Source organism: Erpetoichthys calabaricus, chromosome 1 (genome assembly GCF_900747795.2).
Source record: "Erpetoichthys calabaricus chromosome 1, fErpCal1.3, whole genome shotgun sequence".
Classification (NCBI taxonomy): Eukaryota; Metazoa; Chordata; class Cladistia; order Polypteriformes; family Polypteridae; genus Erpetoichthys; species Erpetoichthys calabaricus.
Window position 1 is genome coordinate 272,448,475 of NC_041394.2, and position 21,609 is coordinate 272,470,083.

At 38.7% G+C, this 21,609-nt stretch overlaps 1 protein-coding gene across 1 annotated transcript in view; it reads right to left on the minus strand.

Annotated features, from left to right (window-relative positions):
• LOC114661833 (transmembrane protein 243-like) overlaps positions 1-14,458 on the minus strand; it is a 32,714-nt gene extending 18,256 nt beyond the window's left edge. Inside the window, exon 1 of the mRNA XM_028815047.2 lies at positions 14,356-14,458. The gene's annotated coding sequence lies outside the window, so the exon portion shown is untranslated. The remainder of the gene's footprint in view (positions 1-14,355) is intronic.
• Between the last annotated feature and the right edge of the window lie 7,151 nt (positions 14,459-21,609).

Below are 21,609 nucleotides of genomic sequence, written 5' to 3' on the forward strand. Positions count from 1 at the left end.
TGTAAAATGATCGTTGTTGCAGTAATATTGAGGATCTTTGCGTGAAAAAAAAATGTGTTCTATTAAAATTTCATTTTAAGGGACAGTGCCTCTGGATTGGCAGACCTTTAAGAAGGGGGACCGGAGGGTGTGTTCCAACTACAGAGGAATCACACTCCTCAGCCTCCCTGGAAAAGTCTATTCGGGGGTTCTGGAGAGGAGGGTCCGTCGGATAGTCGAACCTCGGATTCAGGAGGAACAGTGTGGTTTTCGTCCTGGTCGTGGAACAGTGGACCAGCTCTACACCCTTAGCAGGGTCTTGGAGGGTGCATGGGAGTTCGTCCAACCAGTCTACATGTGTTTTGTGGACTTGGAAAAGGCGTTCGACCATGTCCCTCGGGGAATCCTGTGGGGGGTACTCAGAGTATGGGGTACCGGACCCCCTGATAAGACCTGTTCGGTCCCTGTACGATCGGTGTCAGAGCTTGGTCCGCATTGCCGGCAGTAAGTCGAACCCGTTTCCAGTGAGAGTTGGACTCCGCCAGGGCTGCGCTTTGTCACAGATTCTGTTCATAACTTTTATGGACAGAATTTCTAGGCGCAGCCAGGGTGTTGAGGGGGTCCGGTTTGGTGGACTCAGGATTGGGTCACTGCTTTTTGCAGATGATGTTGTCCTGATTGCTTCATCAGGCCGTGATCTTCAGCTCTCTCTGGATGGGTTCGCAGCTGAGTGTGAAGCGGCTGGGATGGGAATCAGCACCTCCAAATCCGAGACCTGGTCCTCAGCCGGAAAAGGGTGGAGTGCCCTCTCAGGGTTGGTAGCGAGATCCTGCCCCAAGCGGAGGAGTTCAAGTATCTCGGGGTCTTGTTCACAAGTGAGGGAAGAATGGAGTGTGAGATCGACATGCGGATCGGTGCGGCTCTGCATCGGTCTGTCATGGTGAAAAAGGAGCTGAGCCGTAAGGCAAAGCTCTCAATTTACCAGTCGATCTATGTTCCTACCCTCACCTATGGTCATGAGCTATGGGTAGTGACCGAAAGAACAAGATCGCGAATACGAGCAGCTGAAATGAGTTTCCTCCGCAGGGTGTCTGGGCTCTCCCTTAAAGATAGGGTGAGAAGCTCAGTCATCCGGGAGGGGCTCAGAGTAGAGCCGCTGCTCCTCCGCATCGAGAGGAGTCAGATGAGGTAGTTCGGGCATCTGATCAGGATGCCTCCTGGACGCCTCCCTGGTGAGGTGTTCCGGGCACGTCCAACCGGGAGGAGGCCCCGGGGAAGACCCAGGACACGCTGGAGGGACTATATCTCCCGGCTGGCCTGGGAACGCCTCGGGATTCTCCCGGAAGAGCTAGAAGAAGTGGCCGGGAAGAGGGAAATCTGGGCATCTCTGCTCAAGCTGCTGCCCCCGCGACCCGACCTCGGATAAGCGGAAGAGGATGGATGGATTAAAATTTCGCATTTTCTTTGTGAATTGTGATGTTAAAAAGTGCAGCTAAAAAGTATTTGGCGTCCAGGGGTGCATTAACCCCCAAGTAAGTGTCGGTTTAAGGGTTAACTATCATTGTCGAAACCTTGATATACACATTATAGTACAAACATCAACGTTAACACGACACTAACTTTACTCGCTAAAACAACTCTCAAGAGACGGCAGCATCACAGCTCCAGGATGCATGCGTTTCAGATGCTCATGCAGCCGTAAAAAGAAAGCTCTGCTTTGCATAATCTGCATTCAACTTTTTTTTCTTTTTCGGTGAAGTGCTCCCACTCTTTAGAAAGTTTCTGTCTCAATTTTTTCCCCATCTCCTTCCCCCTCCTCTATCCGACTCGCCATTGCATCGACGTTTATTTTCATCTACATTCTTCTCCTCAGACGTTCTTCTTCGTTGGTAGGACTGTGTGCAATCTTGGCAAACAATAACAAATGATACTGCCCCCAGACGTTCATGTAGTCCATTGCAGTTACAAAAACCAATGTGGTTCTTTGTGACTGGAGCCTCTATTGAAGGTTCTGTTTATGACGCGTCGACAATAAAAAAATCAGCGTCAACGATTTTTTGTAGTCGACGTTGCCGATTACATCAACTAAACATTGCAGCTCTACTGGGTTTAGTTTCATCCAGCCTAAAGTGATGTCTCTGTTTGGTTTAACTTCACCCTTATCCTGAGCACGATTTCATCCATTTTCTACATTTGCAGTATCTCCTTAAATAATTCAAGAAGGAGGATGCAAAGACATGAGTACTTATAAGACAAACCCTTGCTTAATTTAAAGATACTGCAGACCATTAAATACCATCCATTTTCATTTGCAGATTATTTACAACTTAAACTAAAAAATTACAATAACACAATTTTTGCAGAGTTAAAAACAGTTCAGATGTGGTGGCCAGGTCTGAATTGCAAACCCAAAATAAATATACAAGAGTCACTAAGTAGAAGGACTCTTCATCTGAATGGAGTCCAGATTAAAGCATTACAGTTTACACATTTTCACATAATTTGCAACTCTCAATTAGAGAGTTATTTTGTAAAAATTTACCTTAAAAACAGAATTTACTGTTTGTATGGTTAATAACAGCAGTATCCTGTGAGCTACTGAACTGAGGAACACTAATCATTGTACTAAAGAAATACATTTTCAGGAAACCAGTCAAATAGTTTTATTTAGACACACATTAAAAGGATTGCTAGCCTTAATGGGTTTGGATAGTTAGACAAGTGCTCGGGTATTATTCACAAATTTAATAATTCTCATTTAACTAGCAACATTAAATATTTCTTACAGAAATGATGGGTCTACTGGATTTAGTATTAAGTTGCTCTGTTACTTCTTTTGTGGCTATACAGTTATTAAAGCTATAGTGTGGTTTTTAGAACACAAAAGGTGGAAATAACATTACATGAATCTCTCAAATACAGGATACAAGGCTCAATCCAAAATTAGAAATGGCTGAAGGAGCAAACGCTTAAGAAAAAATTTAAGAGATTATACAAAGAATTACATACTTAAATGCTATGTCAATGCACTAGCCTGAAAGTCTATGACATTAGATTTTATTACTTGACTATCTCAGAAGTAAATTTTTTGTGAACCAATCCATCCATCCATCATACCACCTACTTAATCAAATTCAGGAACATAGAGGCTGGGATCTAATTCAGCAGCATAAGACTCAAAGCAGGAACTAATCCTTCTTAGGGTGTTACTAAGTCTCAGACACACCCATATTCACCTATACAAAGCAGATTATGTCAATCTTTATTTCAGATCAATTTTCACAGCAGCCTGAATCACAAGGTGCATTTCAAAGTAAAAAATAGTAAATCATAATGAGGATAATAAAGCAAAAAAAAAAAAAAAACAACAACTCTGGCATACTAGAGGGACCTGTTAAATTATAAAGTACTAAGCTGCATAATAAGCTATCAAGCAGGCAATTCCCAAACTGGTTTTGCAGTGACACATGCTTAGAATTTACACACAAAAATGTAATTCAAATGCCCTCTTGTATAAGAGCATATTTTGAAAGATGGAAATGACACCAGTAACTAAACATTCCAGTTATGATACTTATGATGCCCTGGGTGCCCGCAACGTTGTCATCTCCTGTCTCCTGGGACATCAATAGTCCTGAACCGAGACGGACTAGGCCAATAAGGACGCTAAAGAGGTCAGTGCAAAAGCGCACAGAGCTTATATTCACAATCAAGAGTCCAAAAAGTGCAGTGCAATTATTCTAATAAATAAATAATCAATAAAAACTATGCATTTCTGGAAGTTAAAACCATATCAAATAATTTCAACAAACAAATTAAAAGATCAGGATTAAAAGCAAACTCAGAATCCGCTAATCTTTCCATCTTGCTTTTTCAGCCCCAATATGCCTCTCCATCAGTCCAATCTTCCCTGCTCACCATACTGGCCTACTCAGCACAGCCAGTAAACATGGTCAACCATCTTTGGCACTTGTCCTCACCAACAATCTTCAGCATATGTAGGGACCTAGTGAAGCTGCTTCTTCATCCAACCATCATCTTTCATGACATGTAGGACGACCACCAGAGCAATTAGCTGCTACTGCTCCTAGCATAACTGAACAGGAGCAACTCCACAATTAAAGTGCTGTTCCTCTTCCTCCACAAAGGTCATCTTGACCATCATGCCTCCTTTCCTCCACACTGGCTGACACCCAATCCTGGCATTCTCTCTCTTTTCGTCTCCATCATGGTTTTACCTCTACCCTCTCTGTGTCTTACTTTCTTTCCTTTCTCTTTCACACTTCCCCTTTTGGTTTTTACTCAAAACTTTTTAAACCCTGCAAGTGCAGGTGCACCAAACAATCCACAAAGACTCAATGAGGGATGGCCGCATGAACTACATTTACGCACATAACATGCATTTAGAGAATTCCCTCATTAAGTTCTCTGTATTTGATAGCTTTTTTCCTGCACACTTACACTCATGGGCTCTGAACTGCACCCCTATTAAAAGCTGTGCACCGCCACTGACCCCTGATTCACCACATTAAGGTTCAGGTAGTACTTATTTTCTGACATAGTTACACTTAAATAAAAAAAATACAAGTAGGTACAATTTTTCAAATATGTATTGAATCATGATTGGTTATTAAGGGACACCTGATGTCTACCTTTTCCTTCACTTGTTCAACACACATAAATTAGCTCATATCTCACTCAAAACGTGGCAATTAAAAATGACAACTGATCCAATTCCATGTTCACACTCCACCCTATTAGTCAAAAGGACATATCCACTGCTCAGACTGGTAGAACCTGAAAAACAATGAGATTGAAGAGTGTCAGGAGGAAATGTTTTTAGTGATTCATCAAGTGTCCAGCCAGAGATCAAACTTTATTTGCACTTCAAACACAAGGTTATAAGCAGTTGATATTTTAATGAAGACACAAATAATGAGCCTTCCCTATGCTCTGGTGTTCACTGAATCTGTTTGTCTGTGCCTACAAGGCAGTGGAACATTATTGAAGACATTGACTTTCAGTTTTGGGTTTCTATAGCGGACCTGAATAATGCATTTTTCTACCTTCAGTCAGATCTTATGGGAAACAGTCTTCTTTTCACCATCTTAATTAAGTTGAAACAGACTCTACTAATGGAGAAGTAAAAGTAAATGAAAATGCTCTCTTTGCCATCCATGCTACGTTCACATATTTTAATAAGATGAGGAAGTTAATGTAACAGATGTGTTGTTGGAATTTAGTAAAAAGCTGCAGGAGTTTATGTAAACGTAATGCGTAAAGATCTGGGACTTTTAGTTAAGCTTAAATTCAGGCAGTCTTTTTTTTGTTTGTTTTTTTGGTGTATAGAACATTAGTTAGTAACCACTAACCACTAAATATCATATGATTCAAATATTCTTCATGGTGGTCTCTATTCCTTTAAATATACATTTCCATTCAAAAAGTTAATTTTATTTAGTGTCAAAGACCAAAGTAGTGTTGAGTCATTTCAACTTTACTTCTGATAAGAAATTCAATCTTTGCAAGATCTACAATAATGAGCTCACTCAGTATGAAAACAACAGTGATGTGGAAATCACTGAAAAGAAAACAAAACTGGTGTAAAATGATTCCAGTCTAATTTAGTTACACTTGGGATATAATCTAACAGCACTCCCAGTGTTGTTTCCTTCAATTTCTTCTCGCAGCACAAAATACTTATTTAGTAGTGCTGAATCCGAGCCAGACAATATGCCACACTTCTTTTAAATAGTAACAGCCAGTATTTGATGCCTTGCTGTAATGATACATACTTAAAATATGCAATACTCTTGTTCATCTTACAGTCTTTGCTGCCATTTAGCAAATGGGATCAAACAAAACCATACTATACCATTTTCTAAGTCTGCTGAATCTTGAGAAGTGTTGTGAAAGGCTGAAACCTTTCCCAGCAAGCACAGGGCAAAAAGAGGTAGGGTCAACACACAAACATATAGGTTAATTTAGTGTTGCCAATTCAGATAAACTGCAGGTCTTTGGATTGTAGGAGGAAACCAGTGCAGACACAGGGAGAACATGCAAACTTCATGCAGGGAGGACACAGGACATGAACTCTGCTCTCCTTAATGTGTGGCAGCAGCAATTACCACTGAGCCACAGTGCTACATCAAACAAAAAAAATCTAGGAAACTTTTGTTGATGCTTAAAGGACACTCTTGGTATTTTTCAAGTCAAACTTATTTCTTCACAATCATTGTATATATCTATTTGCCACATGAAGTTGTGTTCTAAACTAAAAAAAAAATAAAGCTTGCTGTAGCATTTTATAATGGAGATTATGGGTACTGGTGTCCCTTTGTGAATAAAAAGGCTTAATATATAAAGTGATAAAAGGTCCGTCTGTCCATCCGGTATCCATGCCCTTGCCCAAGTATATTTTGAACAGGTCTGGAATGTTCAATGAAGAAAGGCAACAAGACAGACAAAAAAAAAAAAAAAAGATGTCAGGACTAGAATGTTTGATGAAAAAAAGGCAACAATGTACCAAGAATGAGGGAGGCAAGGTGAAACTTGTGACAACGAGGTTCATAAATGCATGATGTGACTGAAACAGACAGACTTATCATTGTACCATTATGCTAGGCTATGTAATATATACCAAGATTGTGACTTTTAAAACCAAATTTTGTTTTTTGCACTACACACACCACCATGGAGTTGGCTGCCGATTCTTGCTGAAGGTAGTACATTTGAAAAAACAAAGAAAAGAAGCAGTGTCCAGTATGTGCTCCTTCCATTTTGGGGAAAAAGCCCACCCCTGGAGAGTACTAGTGCAAAAAAAAAAAATAAAAAAGGATATAGACAAATTTGCAAGCCTGGCACTGTTAAGCAAAAACTTGGCTCCACCACTGCACAGCTTCAGAATGTGCTGTGCTAATCATGCAAAAACATTTCATAGTTAAAAAAATGCTGCTGGCCTAAACTGCTAAAAATCAATAATCATTTATCCTTTTTATTGATAACCAAAATATCATCACTGTAGTCTAACATCATAACAATTATTTAATAAGACATGAATTATAAGTAAATGTTTCACACTTTATAAAGTTTTTATTTACAGAAATACGATAGCTAACCAAAAAGTTTGGAACACAATTTTATGCTAGTAATTTATCACAGAAATATTTCAGCATACTAAGTGGTCAACAAGATGTACTGTATTTGCTCCTCATTTTTTCTACATAATCTTGCCAAATTCAGCAATCAGGCACCAGTGAAATACAAGAGCATGCATCTCCTTCTTGCACTATTCTAAATCCTGCATATGCAGTCAGAACTTCAATAATCATGTTACTAGTCCTTGATCTTAGAATCAGTAATTCAGTGATGCCTAACAATTAATAATGCTTTCATCAACAGCATTTTCTGCATATAGATTTTGTAACCACCTTTATATGTTTGTTACCGATTCTTGCTCTTCCATCCTGATTTCAAGTCAGTTTAGTTGAGCGTTAAAGGTCTTCACTTTGTAGAAAATTCTTCTCTACAGTTTTGTGATAATCCAAAATAAATGACAACTTAAACCAAGTAGATTTGCAGTGCCCCCTGGGGTCAGATTAATTCTGCATTTTTTTCACTGCCAGACATTTTTGGGATTTCATTAGTTAACAAAGCCAACGTGTTGTAACTTAAGGAACTGGCTGATAAGACAACACTGACTAACTTCATGGCTCGGTTGCCTTGGTCAACCCCAAAGGCAAAGTACCTTTGGTATATGACTTACTGATGGTGCAGTGTGTGGTGGCTGGCTTGTTTATAAGGTAATTGGTTGAACCCTCCGTTTTTGATGTAGTCTGTACTCATTGAACTATCAATCATGTCATTACATGTGCCAGGTGATAATGGGTACCCGCACAGACGCAGACGTCTTACACTTTTCTGACCACCAGAGTGCAGAGGAGAGGCACCACAATGCTGCACTCACTCACTCACTTGGCACACTCAGTTATGGAGCGCAGGTGGGTGGCTGCTCTACCAGGCAATGAAGGTCTTTAGCATCATGATTGCACATGTACGAGATTAATTTGCATGGTTCATACACGAGTGTTTCAGGGTGACAAACAAGCGAAGGTTAGAAGTGCATTCATGTATGCACTTTTTGCAAGATGACTAATTTATAAAAAGGTAAATTGTGTAGAAATGTGCGTATGCCAGGTTTTATAAATCACTTTTTTTGTACATATTTTCACACTCGAATCCACACAAAGTATTATAAATGAGACCCCTGGAATGCTTCCCAGCAGCATAAGGTGCAAGGTAGATGCTAACCCTGGAAGGGGTGCCAGTCCACTTCACTCAAAAATCTGTTTATTTAGTTTTGTAAATTAAGCTAACATTTATGCGTTTGAAATGAGGAAAAAACTGGAGAACACAGAGGACAGCTCAAGTGGACACAGGTCAAACTTGTAAATTAGGACTATATCATGGTAGGCAAATTGAAATATTTCTGAAAGTCACTAAACAAAAAAAAAAGTGAATTATTTCTCTACATCCATAGGTTTTGGTGTCAGACACTGATACAAAATAAAACCTTAAGGTTAAGCCAATCTTAATAAGACATATTTACATTTACAGAAATTATTAAAATCTCATGAATATTTAATCAATGGAATAAGACACCATTAGGTCATCCTGCACCTCTCTACACTTTTGCTGGCGCATATTCAAAAATGTTTTCAACCTCACACTGGAACACTTTAATTGCTTTAAGTGCTCTCAGGTGAAGGAAAAAAAAAAAAGAAGGCGGCGGCGGCGGCTAGCACCATATGTGCATTTTCAAGCAACACAAGAAATTCAGAAAGACAGAGGTCTGAAAACCCTTTGAAAGTGATGCAGGGTTACTGGCTATACACTACAAAGTCACGTTATCATTTTAAGACAACACAGAATAAGCCCATTTCCTTTAATGCAAAAAGCTTGTTTGGTTGTAGAAATTGTAAATACACTTTTTTTTTTTTTTTTAAGACTTTGTGAAGTAACATTAATGGCAGCTACAGAAATATCTTTGTGCAGAACAGCTACATTAAATTTGTAAAAGTAAGGATGACTATAAAAAAGTAAAAATATCAAGATGCAGGATACAGACTTTTTTTAGATGTATTAAATACACTGTACTCGCATTCTACAACATATAAAATACCAGTACTCATTTGTTTTATTTATCTGTGTTGGATCTTCCCATTTTATAAAACTCCCTTAACTAAACTGAATATGGATGACATTAATATTAAAGAAGGTTATGCCAATAACGTAGTTGAGCAGATAACATACAGCGTATCAGCATCTAGTGGTTTACACTTACCGCAATGTACAGATGCAATCTCACTTGACCTGAAAAAAGTTATTAAAAAAAGAAAAAAAACACCACATGCAGTGTTCATATACTGTACTGGCAAGTGTTTTGATGTCTGTAATCATTTATGGAGAAAATTCTTACTTCCATCTTAAATTTAAATAAATCTAAATTAGCTTACTTCTATGTGAACATTTTTTTTAAATCATGTCTTTTCTTGCATTCTGCCAGGTTTTCAGTTGTGCTAAATGCTGCAAAAAGAGTGAGAATGTCCTTGTCTCACTAACTTTCTCTACTATGTCTTTAGTACTGTGGCCCAAAAAAACTGCATTAGACTTAGACGGTACAGTAGGCAAAACCTCAAGGGATATAATGCTCATGATACAAGATGCTATATTAATAAAAAAAAAACATTGCTTAATCCAATTATGGTAAAACAGTAGGACTACACAAGTTTGGAAGAAGTTGTTTTAAAAAGACCAATCAGTCAAAAAAGATCAACAATCTTATTCAACTGAATTCTTCATTAGGGGAGTTTTCACAAGGCAATCAAGCTTGCCAACTGTCCAGACTGTCGCAATCTTGTATGAAGGTTGTATATTAAAATTAATACATTTATATAAGCACTTTTCCCATGCTCAAAGTTATTCACAGAGATTTATAATGATATGGAAAAAAGCAGAAAACAAATTATCAAACACACAACATTGGATGCAAAATAATATCAGCATAAAACACTAAATAAAGTGTTTTATTTTAATACATAAAACAAAGCGTTGAATCAGAATAAGAGACAATAAACCAATATAAAATACAAATACTACAAGAAAACCCTGAACAAATAAAATAATTTGTGATACATATTCAAATCATCTTGCGCACCTGGACAGAGAGGGTAAACTGAAAGGAAGGTCTGAAAGTCAGGGTAAGTTAAACGTCTTCCTGAACAAATGAGTTTTTAAGTTGCTTTTCAAAAGAATGAATCATGTCAGCTGATTGGGAGGTCATTACAAACTCCTGGCACTATAGACCTGAAGGCTACATCACCTAAAGGGCACAGATTAGTTTGGGGCACAAGAAGGTTGCCAGAATCAGTGGATTTTTTTTTTTTGTTCTTTATTTCGCCTTATACAATTTCTTGTATTAGGAATTTGTTAGGTTTTGCATACCCCTTTGGGGTCAGAGTGCAGGGTCAGCCATTGCACTGCACCCCTGGAGCAATTACAGGTTAAGGGTCTTGCTCAAGGGCCCAGCAGAGTAGGATCTGTTTTTGGCAGTGAGGGGGATTTGAACCGGCAACCTTCTGGATACCAGCACAGATCCTTAGCTTCAGAGCCACCACTCCACCCCAAAGGAACACTGTGATGGAGGAGGTTACTCATGTTGTCCAGTGTGAGGCTATTTAAAGCTTTATAGGTTGTGAATATATATTTAATCTTATGTGCTTGCTGCTATGGACCTGTGTAAGGACTCGTGCAACAGAGTTTTGAAGCAAACTGGAGCTATGATAACAGATTAGAGGAACACCTGTGAGCAGGTAGTTATAGTAGTCGATATCAGATGCAATAAAGGCATGGACAAATTCCTCAACATTAAAAAAGGGATGCAATGAGGAAACACAGCATAAGTTACAGAGGTGGAAGAAAGAAGGTCTCTTAATGTGGTTTATGTGAGTAGAGTAATTAAAGGGAGGAATCAAAAATGACAGATTCTTTGTGGAAGGTGTGATGATTTCAACACCAATAGTGATTGAAAAGAAGCTCTTTTTCTTAAGTTGAGCTTTAATGCCAATCAGTATGGCTTCAGCTTTGTTGCAGTTTCATTTTAAATAGTTATGCCCCACTTTTAACAACTGAGAACATCTGAGACTCATCCACAATAAAATGACTGCCCGTCCAAAGCTGCAAATAATATGGCCAACAGGAAGAGTGTAGATGCAAAACAGCAGATGCCTGAGGATTGAGCATTGAGGAACTCCTTCTGTGACTGAAGCTGAGTAGATCCTGCTGTTGCCAAGACTAAAAAAACGTAAAAATGCTTATTGGTCAGATAGGACTTAAACCACTGGAGGGCAGTGCCCCCGATACTCTTAATGTTCTTCATTCTTGACAATAGAATATCCTGCACTGGGGTCGAACAGAATTAGTGTGCTGGTTTGCCCAGAGTCTGTTGCCATAAGCATATTATTAGTTATGCAAAGCAGTGCAGTGCCCTGAAACCAGACTGGTGAGGTGTTCCTCATGCATTTTTCTCCTACATTGCAAAAACGTGCATTAGGAGAACCACTGACTTTAACTTGCTGGAATATGGGTGCGTATGACAGAACAAGAGATCTTGTCCAGTTTTGTATTTCCACCATTTGACTTATGTTGGTTTAAAAATAAACTGGTGCACATAATTGCTTTGAAATGTTTTCTCACCTGCCTAGTAAACGTGCAGGACAAACAGCACAGAAGTGAGTATATACAGTGCATCTGGAAAGAATTCACAGTGCATCACTTTTTCCACATTTTGTTATGTTACAGCCTTATTCCAAAATGGATTAAATTCATTTTTTTCCTCAGAATTCTACACACAACACTCCATAATGACAACGTGAAAAAAGTTTACTTGAGGTTTTTGCAAATTTATTAAAAATAAAAAAACTGAGAAATCACATGTACATAAGTATTCACAGCCTTTGCTCAATACTTTGTTGATGCACCTTTGGCAGCAATTACAGCCTCAAGTCTTTTTGAATATGATGCCACAAGCTTGGCACACCTATCCTTGGCCAGTTTCACCCATTCCTCTTTGCAGCACCTCTAAAGCTTGGATGGGAAGTGTTGGTGCACAGCCATTTTAAGATCTATCCAGAGATGTTCAATCGGATTCAAGTCTGGGCTTTGGCTGGACCACTCAAGGACATTCACAGAGTTGTCCTGAAGCCACTCCTTTGATATCTTGACTGTGTGCTTAGGGTCGTTGTTCTGCTGAAAGATGAACCGTCACCCCAGTCTGAGGTCAAGAGCGCTCTGGAGCAGGTTTTCATCCAGGAGGTCTCTGTACGTTGCTGCAGTCATCTTTCCCTTTATCCTGACTAGTCTCCCAGTCCCTGCCACTGAAAAACATCCCCACAGCATGATACTGCCACCACCATGCTTCACTGTAGGGATGGAATTGGCCTGGTGATGAGCGGTGCCTGGTTTCCTCCAAACGTAATGCCTGGCATTCACACCAAAGAGTTCAATCTTTGTCTCATCAGACCAGAGAATTTTCTTTCTCATGGTCCAAGAGTCCTTCAGGTGCCTTTTGGCAAACTCCAGGCGGGCTGCCATATGCCTTTAACGAAGGAGTGGCTTCCGTCTGGCCACTCTACCATACAGGCCTGATTGGTGGAGTGCTGCAGAGATGGTTGTCCTTCTGGAAGGTTCTCCTCACTCCACAGAGGACCTCTGGAGCTCTGACAGAGTGACCATCGGGTTCTTGGTCACCTCCCTGACTAAGGCCCTTCTCCCCCGATCGCTCAGTTTAGATGGCCAGCCAGCTCTAGGAAGAGTCCTGGTGGTTTCGAACTTCTTCCACTTACGGATGATGGAGGCCACTGTGCTCATTGGGACCTTCAAAGCAGCAGAAATTTTTCTGTAACCTTACCCAGATTTGTGCCTCGAGACAATCCTGTCTCGGAGGTCTACAGACAATTCCTTTCACTTCATGCTTGGTTTGTGCTCTGACATGAACTGTCAACTGTGGGACCTTATATAGACAGGTGTGTGCCTTTCCAAATCATGTCCAATCAACTGAATTTACCACAGGTGGACTCCAATTAAGCTGCAGAAACATCTCAAGGATGATCAGGGGAAACAGGATGCACCTGAGCTCAATTTTGAGCTTCATGGCAAAGGCTGTGAATACTTATGTACATGTGATTTCTCGAATTTTTTTTTTTTTTTAATAAATTTGCAAAAACCTCAAGTAAACTTTTTTTCACGTTGTCATTATGGGGTGTTGTGTGTATAATTCGGAGGGAAAAAATTAATTTAATCCATTTTGGAATAAGGCTGTAACATAACAAAATGTGGAAAAAGTGATGCGCTGTGAATACTTTCCGGATGCACTGTAGATTGATTAACACTGATCGTGCTGAAACTGAGTATTTCAATCACCTTAGCCAGGTAATTAAACTGGGGACTGCCGTTAATTATTCTTCTAAGTCTCTTCTCAGTGTAATGCACTGAACGCCCGCACTTTGATTCTTGAATCCGGTTATGCGTTTTCTGGCAGCCCGAAGAATGAAGCTATACGGAAGAATTCCAAATGGATAGTTGCTCTCTGAGACACCTTCATCTGACGGTCTTTGCTCAAGTACAGCTCGTATTATTAAATAGGAATTAGGCAGGTGCCAACTGCAAAAGTAATAGGATCATGGTTTTAACACCGAACGTTTGCTACTCTGGATATGGACACAGCCCGTCGGCAGACGTTAAGCTGTCTGATTAGCCGACTGTCCAGGTCAACTGCGAGTGCTCCAAATTGCGTCCTCCGGAGACACAAGGGCGGACTTGGCAGCCACCACCCGAGCAAGCACGCGCCACAATAAAGTCCCGCAAAACAACTTGACAGTCGCACAGTGCTCTTCATTCACTACCGCGGAAACTCAGCAAAATTCCAACCTTCAACAAAGCGAAATTTAAATTTAGTTTGAGAAATATGCCCGGTTACAAAACCAACAATAAATCCCTTGTTAGAAAAACACGAGTAACTAATAGTCCACATACTCGAGAGTCATTACGTAGGCCCTTGAAAACGCTGCCTAATGCGATATGTATCTGATTAACAAAAATGAGAAATAAATCACTTTAGTCACAGGACAGGATTTAACCCTTTCTTCACGTTGTGTTTCTTCACCCCCCCTCCCCAGCGTAAACAAGGTTTCACTATGAATGTGACAGTCCAATAATGCGGACTTGCCCATCCCTGGTATTTACTAAGTGTACACGTTACAACTTAATAAAACAGGTAATTTCCAATGTGTGAAAAATAAACAAAAACAAAAAACTCACCAAAATAGATACATCTAAAAACGTTTGATGTGTTTTCGTATCCTGAGCTGCATCAACCGCTGAACTTAACAGTGAATAGGGTCAGCTGGTAAATTAAGGGCGCACGCGCTTAAAGGCGACGTCTACGAAGCCGAGATTCTTTTATGTCGGCAAAACTCTTAGGCTTGACGCGTTAAAAATAAACTCGCCACTCATCACGTCAGTATTGTTCGTTAAATAAAAATTAGTTATACAAAAATATAATGTTTAAAGTTTATTGTTACTTATTAATGACGTGAGGTATACACCGAACTTATATACCCAACAGCCACTTTAAATATGTACACAAACAGTTGTGTTAAAAAAGTAAGTATATCACATGAAATGTTTTTTCTTTTTTAACATATGTGGACATATAAAGATTTGATCTTCATTTAGACAGTATCTATAGATAAGGGTGATATAATATAACAAACATCATTCCACATTATATTAGATAAACTTTATTAATCCCTAGCGGAAATTCACTGCAAAAAGTATCAGAAACATAAGAACAAGGATGCAGACTCACAGGACAAATAATACAGCCAATCAAACAATCGATATGTAAATAAATAAAAAAATAAATATTGTTCAGATATTTCAAAATGGTGTTTCAACATAAACTTAATGAGTGCCCTGGGATGAAGCATTGAAATGCCTGATGGCAGTGGACAGAAAAGACACCAGGAGGCGCTTATTATCACACCATGGTGGAATGAGCCTGTGGCTAAAAATGCTCCAAGAAAGCGCCTCCTGGACGGGGTGGAGGAGATTTTTCATGATGGCATCCAGTTTTCCCATTATCTGTTTTTCCACAACAGCTTCCAGTTTGTTTAGGGTTTGCCCTCATGATGGCACAGGCTTTCCTGAAGTTGCTTCCACAGGAGACCACAGCATACACTATCACACTGGCTACTATGGACTAATAGAACTTTTCCAGTAGTTTGTTGCATGCATAAAAAGACCTGAGTCTCCTTAGCAAGTGTAGTCTGGTCTGGCCCTTCTTATACAATGCCACTGTGTTGTCAGACCAGTCCATTTTGTAGCTTATATGGACCCCTAGGTACTTTTAGCTCTGCACTACTCCCACGTCCTCCCCCTGCATGATGACAGGTCTCGGAGGCTCCTTGGTACACCTAAAGTCCACCACGAGCTCTTTTGTCTTGCTGATGTTGAGTTTAATGTTGTTGTTCCTACACCACAACACGAAGTACATATGGAAAATGTAAATACAACCCTCACTACCTTAAATGCCTAAAACTAGAATTAGGTGCACCAGCCCATGTGCAAATGATCAGAACATCATTAGTGAGGATCCTGCCTGATCATGTCAAATTTAAACCTCAGTCATTTCATTTGATTTGCTTTTTCTTGTTGATGTGTGTTATCACCATTCCTAGAAACATTTTGTTCAATTTTTAAACGAGAGAGATGCGCTTGATATATCATTTTGAGTTGAATAATTCTATGCTTTGCACATATGGAGCTCAAGTGAATTCTGTGCATTGTTACTTTCCACTCCATTTCTGAGATGTTGAGTGAGAGATCCTTTTCCCACTGTCCTCTTGGATCTTTGAAAGGGAGGGATTGTAGAATGGTTTTATATATTATGGAAATGCTGTCTGAGTCCTCAAGACAGATCAATATTTTTTCCGGCATAGAGGTTGGTGGGAGGTAAGGAAAATTGGGTAGGTTTTGTTTAACAAAGTTTCTGATTTGAAGGTAATGAAAGAAATGTGTTGCTGTAAAGTTAAATTTGGAGTGTTATTGTTCATAGGATGCAAAGTCATTTTCTATGTACAGATCTCTAAGTGATTTAATCCCGAATGTTTTCCAGACATTAAAAACTGCATACGTATTCTGAGTGAGTGAAGCACAATTGGGTTGTTAGTATATTGGTGATAACTTGTATTTACAGTATTAGGGTGCAAAGCAAGGAATATAAAGAAGTACTGTAGGATTTTATTTCTATTGCGGACTAAGCCTGTGTATGTTCATCTATTTGTGTCCATGTCCAGGTTTTTATAGTTTCTATATTTGCTGCCCAGTAATAAAATTGAAAGTTAGGTGGAGCCATGCCGCCTTCTGCCTTAGGTCTTTGTAGGGTCGCCCTTTGGATACGTGGATGTTTTGAGTTCCAAATAAATGAGGTTATGGTTGAATCTAATTTATTAAAAAAAGAACTATTGATGTATATTGGAATATTTAGAAATAAAAAGAGAAGCTTAGGAAGGATATTCATCTTAACAATGTCAATTCTTCCAGCTAAAGTGAGATGAAGGGTTGACCATCAATGAAAGTCTTGCTTAATTTTTCCATACAGATGGCAAAATTTTGTTGATAAAGAACAAACAATTTCTAAGTAGCTAAACTGGTTTTCCTCCCAAGTCCCTAATTTAGCTTGGTGAAATGGGCTCTGCTTTGGACTGGAGCCTCAAACAGATCTAATTTACACTCTGGCTCCAAGAACTCAAACTGGTTTAAGAGGGTTTATTAATAGTTTCAGTATACTCTACATACATTAATCTTAAATAGCAAACACTATCCCAGGGCACTTCATACTGCAGTATAAAACAATTGTTTACAGTATACATATTACCCAAGGCCAATCTTTGAATTAATGATGATAATTTGAGTCTGTAGCTTTGTATTTTAAAGTCCAAAATCTTAGCCAATAGGTCTCTAAGACACTAACACATGTTTATAAGTGGTTCTTCTGTAAATATTTCTCATTTTACTAATCATATTCTTCTTATTACTTACTTAAAGAATATATTAAAAATAAAAAATAGAAAATTTGGGGCAAAATCATCATTCGTGAAAAAGGATACACAAAAACAACAAGGTAATCAATATAAATGGATTTATTAATCTTATAAGCAGTTCCACAATCCTCGAAGGTAGGCTAGCATAAGTCCATAAGAGTACTGGGGCGGTCAACCAATCTGGTACTCTTCCAAGGCTGCATCAGGGTTTTGAAATGATACCAGGTAACCTGAAATGAATTTGGAAGATGTGTTGCTGGCCCTGGGCTTTATAGCCCCTTCTTACGCTTGGAGTTGAGGGGTAGTTAAGAGAATAAGGCTCAATTAAGGGAGGAAAGGACAGAAAAAAGAAAGCAATTCTTGGTTCGAGACAATAATTGAAGGAGAGAAAAAAGAAGGAATTCTAGGGGTGAGACAAAGAGAGAAATTTGTATATATGGTACTGTGGGTCTTCCAATGTACAATTAGGCCATCGGGGCTTAGGTTTTGTTATTTTTACTCTTTCTTTGTTCCTGTGCTCTATTTCTTGACTCCAGTGTAGAACTCTTGGTTGACAGGTGCCATACCATGGCAGAAGAGTGGTGTGTTAAGTTAGCACTGCTTCCTTATACCTCTAAAAATTCAAAATTTAGCCTAGACAGTGTCTGAGTGAAGTCAAGACATGATTTTTGTTTTGTACCCAGTACTGCTTAGATTGCGCACTGGTTTCACTGGACAACAAATTTTATGTAAAATTTTGTTTTCTCTACAATTATTGATGAAACTAATAGATTTTTACACGCTAAACACAAATATGTATTTGTAATTTCTGTATCACATAGGGTTTTCAAGAATACTGCAATTACGCATTTAACATTGTATCATCTAAGTGGCATAAGACTGTCCTACAATATTGCAGCGTACAGAACTTGATAGACAATTAAAAATGTTTTACTGCAGATTTTCATTTGCAGTCACTCTCTGATGCTTTGCTTATTAGTGGCTCCCAGAATAGACGGGCTTCACTTTCCCTGCTAGCGTTTCTCCATGTCGGTAATGTGATGGTGAAACCTTTCACCATGTTCCTCACTGACGGTACCAAGGTTGGCTGGAAAGAAGGCCAATTCGGAATGAATTAAATGTATCTTTAGTGACATATTGCAGTTCATCGACTTTGAGGAGACTTTCAAATTATTTGATGTAGTTTGGTGCCTTGTAGTTGACCAGAAAGTTAGAAATTACATTTTTGAAGGCAGTCCATGTGATACGGTCATCACCCTGCAGAAGGCCATCAGAGTGACTATCCTTCATCATGTCTTGGATGTTTCCAACGGAAACACCTTCTTTTGTCTTGGCATCACTCTTGGAAATATCTGTCAGAAGTATGTAAAGGCTTCACTTTGCTTGCTCATTGCCTTAACAAAGTTTTTCATTAGCCCAAGTTTAATGTGCAAAGGGAGAAGAAATGTGTTCTTTAGATCAACCAGTGGGTCATGTGCAACATTGTTCTGCCCTGGGACCAATTTACTGAAAGGTAGCCAATCCTTTATCACATAATTGGAATCTTTTGCTTGGCTGTCCCACTCACAAAGAAAAACAACAGTACTTAGTGTATCCAAGCTGCAGACTGAGTAAAACTGCAACCATCTTAAGATCACCCCATATATTCCAGTTGTACTTTGAGTACTGAATGTGTTTCAGCAGCAGCTGTATGTTCTCATACGTTTCCTTCATAAGAATGGCATGTGACAGGTATGGAAGGGTAGATATTGCCATTTTGCAGCAAAATGACCTTCAAATTTAACGATTATGAGTCACTAAACAGTCGCCATTTTTGGATGATGTTCACATCCGAGAGCAGAAAGCAATCCATCAGTGTCCTTGCAGAAGGTTAGATTGTCAGCTTGTCTGAAGAATTTTTTATCAGATCTTCACAACAGCGGTGAAATACTTACATTTTTGAACCTGGTTAGAACAGGTTCCATCCTTGCAACCTTGATCCAACCAGTTCTGCCTGACTCTTCGATAAATCCAAATCTCTGACAAGATTGTTGAGCTCGGAGAAATTAAATGAGGACTGCTGGTTGTTGATGGCTCAAAATCTGGATCGTCAGCAGCTGCAGCAGCTTCCGTCTGCATTGGTGTCCATCTCTGTCTCCTTGCCCTCAAGCGTCTACAACTCTGGCAGTTTTGAAACAGGAATGTGTGGCACTGGTCTTATTGCAGAGACAAGGTTTGGGTACTCAAACTTCCTGTTCTTGGAAGAAAATCCTGAGACATTTGTCATGCAGAAATAACAATCAGTTACATTATTCTTCTGCTCCCTCCATATCATTGGAATGGCAAATGGCATGGATGGATGCACACCCTTCAGCTAAGCTTGCGGACTTGTAGCGCAAGACATACAACATATACAAGGAACCCATACTTTGTCCTGGTCACCAATTTTGCTCCTGAAGTATAACTCATATGCCTTCTTTATGAGTGCGGTCATTCTCCATTTTTGTGATTTCAAAGTAAACTCGCCGCAGATGTAACAAAAGGTGTCATGGCTATTGTGACATTGGTGCAACATTTCAGAAAATATATGAAATTAAATTCATGGCCTTGGAACTAAACAGTTTTATTTCTAATGTAATACTCATTGACACGGACATCAGTTAGAAAGACTGCAGCTACTACTCACTACTGCTACTAGGTATATATAGGGTTGTGTTGCCGTGGAAGCAAGCCAAATACTTAAAGACCAAGCACACATGAGCAGACAGATTTTCTTGCAGTATTTTAGGTAAGCGAGTCATTAGTGTAAATTCCATTGATTATGACTGTAAAATATAATGAATTTGACCATGGAAAATTATGTGCTACTGTCAGGCAGCTAAACCTGAATACCCATGACTATGCAAAACACCCTGATTTGAAAATGTCATAATTTATATTATAAAATTATCTGTTTCACAAAAACCTTGCGTGACAGGAAAATTAACATTTCTGTGATCAGCATCATAAAATCTATCTGGCACACAAGAAATTATGAAAAAAACAAAAACTTTGTAAACCACTGTTTCCTGTAATCTTGAATTACTGGTAGATGTATTGGCTAAAAATGAAGGAAAAAATGTGTATATATTAATGTATGTAGGATTTGTTCTAGGTTCTGGTAAAATGCTATTGGGATAAGTATTGGTTCCCTGGAAGTTCCTTAGCATCACATCTTAATACACTCAGAGTTGTATTAAAATGATGTTTAGCTGAAGCAACCGGTCATTATTTTTAGTACTCCTATTATATAAAACACAATAAAACCTTTACAGCTACCATAGTGCTAAATGATATTATCACCTGTATTATAAAGCTTTGATTTCTGTTTTAATAAGTTGAAGATAATTAACCGTAATTATTCTATGTAATGTAATCTTTACATACAGTAAAACAAAGAAACGTCTGGCATCCAGCACCCACAACAGGGCTAGAATGCCCATTGAACAAAGGCAACAAGATGCACAAATAAGGAAAGACATAAGGGCTAACATATCTAGTAAACAGAAGTTCCTAAATACACAATGTGATCAAAAGAGATGAACTGACCATTGTACCCATTTTAATAAACATGCATTTCACTGTGCTAGTAAATTACATAAAGTAACAATTTGTTCCCAATGCTTCTGGGAAAGACATTGGCTCATTGTGCCCCTGATTTTAATAAATAACTGAATGGATAAATACAATTTAAAAGTATTATATTAAAAATGGTTTGTTAAAACCACATCATATTCAAATATGTAAAAGTCAAGACCAAAAATTGAGCTATATTCCTGCATGCATTTTATTTATCTTATAATTGTCAAATAACTAGATTCACATTGAAAAGTGACAATCAATAAGAGAAATGAATAATAGTAAAATGACAGTAATAAACTATAAAAAGCAAGTTGAGAAAAAGAATAGTCATTGTAATTAAGCAACAGTCATTGGTAATCAATTCAAAATGATCAGGAATGAAACACTATAGGCATTTTCACAGAAAAAAATGAAACTGACATACCGTGCTTTTTTTCCCCCATTCACTCAGATGCTAAGCATGATCATTTATGCCAAAACGGCAGGATTATTTTTGTTTATCAGTAATTTTTTTTTTTTTTTGCAGAAAGACTGCACATTATAGAAGATGTAGAGATGTCATTTGAGAAAAACAATGTATGCTGCAATGCCTTAAAGTAAAATTTATATTTAAAAACTGCAATACACTGGCACCCTGTCCAGATTTTACCTCGCATGCGGCCAATACTTGCTGTGACAGACTTCAGCTTCTCTGTGGTCCTGCTCCAGATAGCAGGTTTAGAAAATGGATGAATTATATTTTTTAAAAAAGTTATCCAAGAACTCTCACCACTTAACTTAATCCCATTTTAAATGATAGTAAACTAACCCACTAATAAACAGGTAGAGAACCATCATTTAAACCTTGTCACATCAAATAAAACAATGT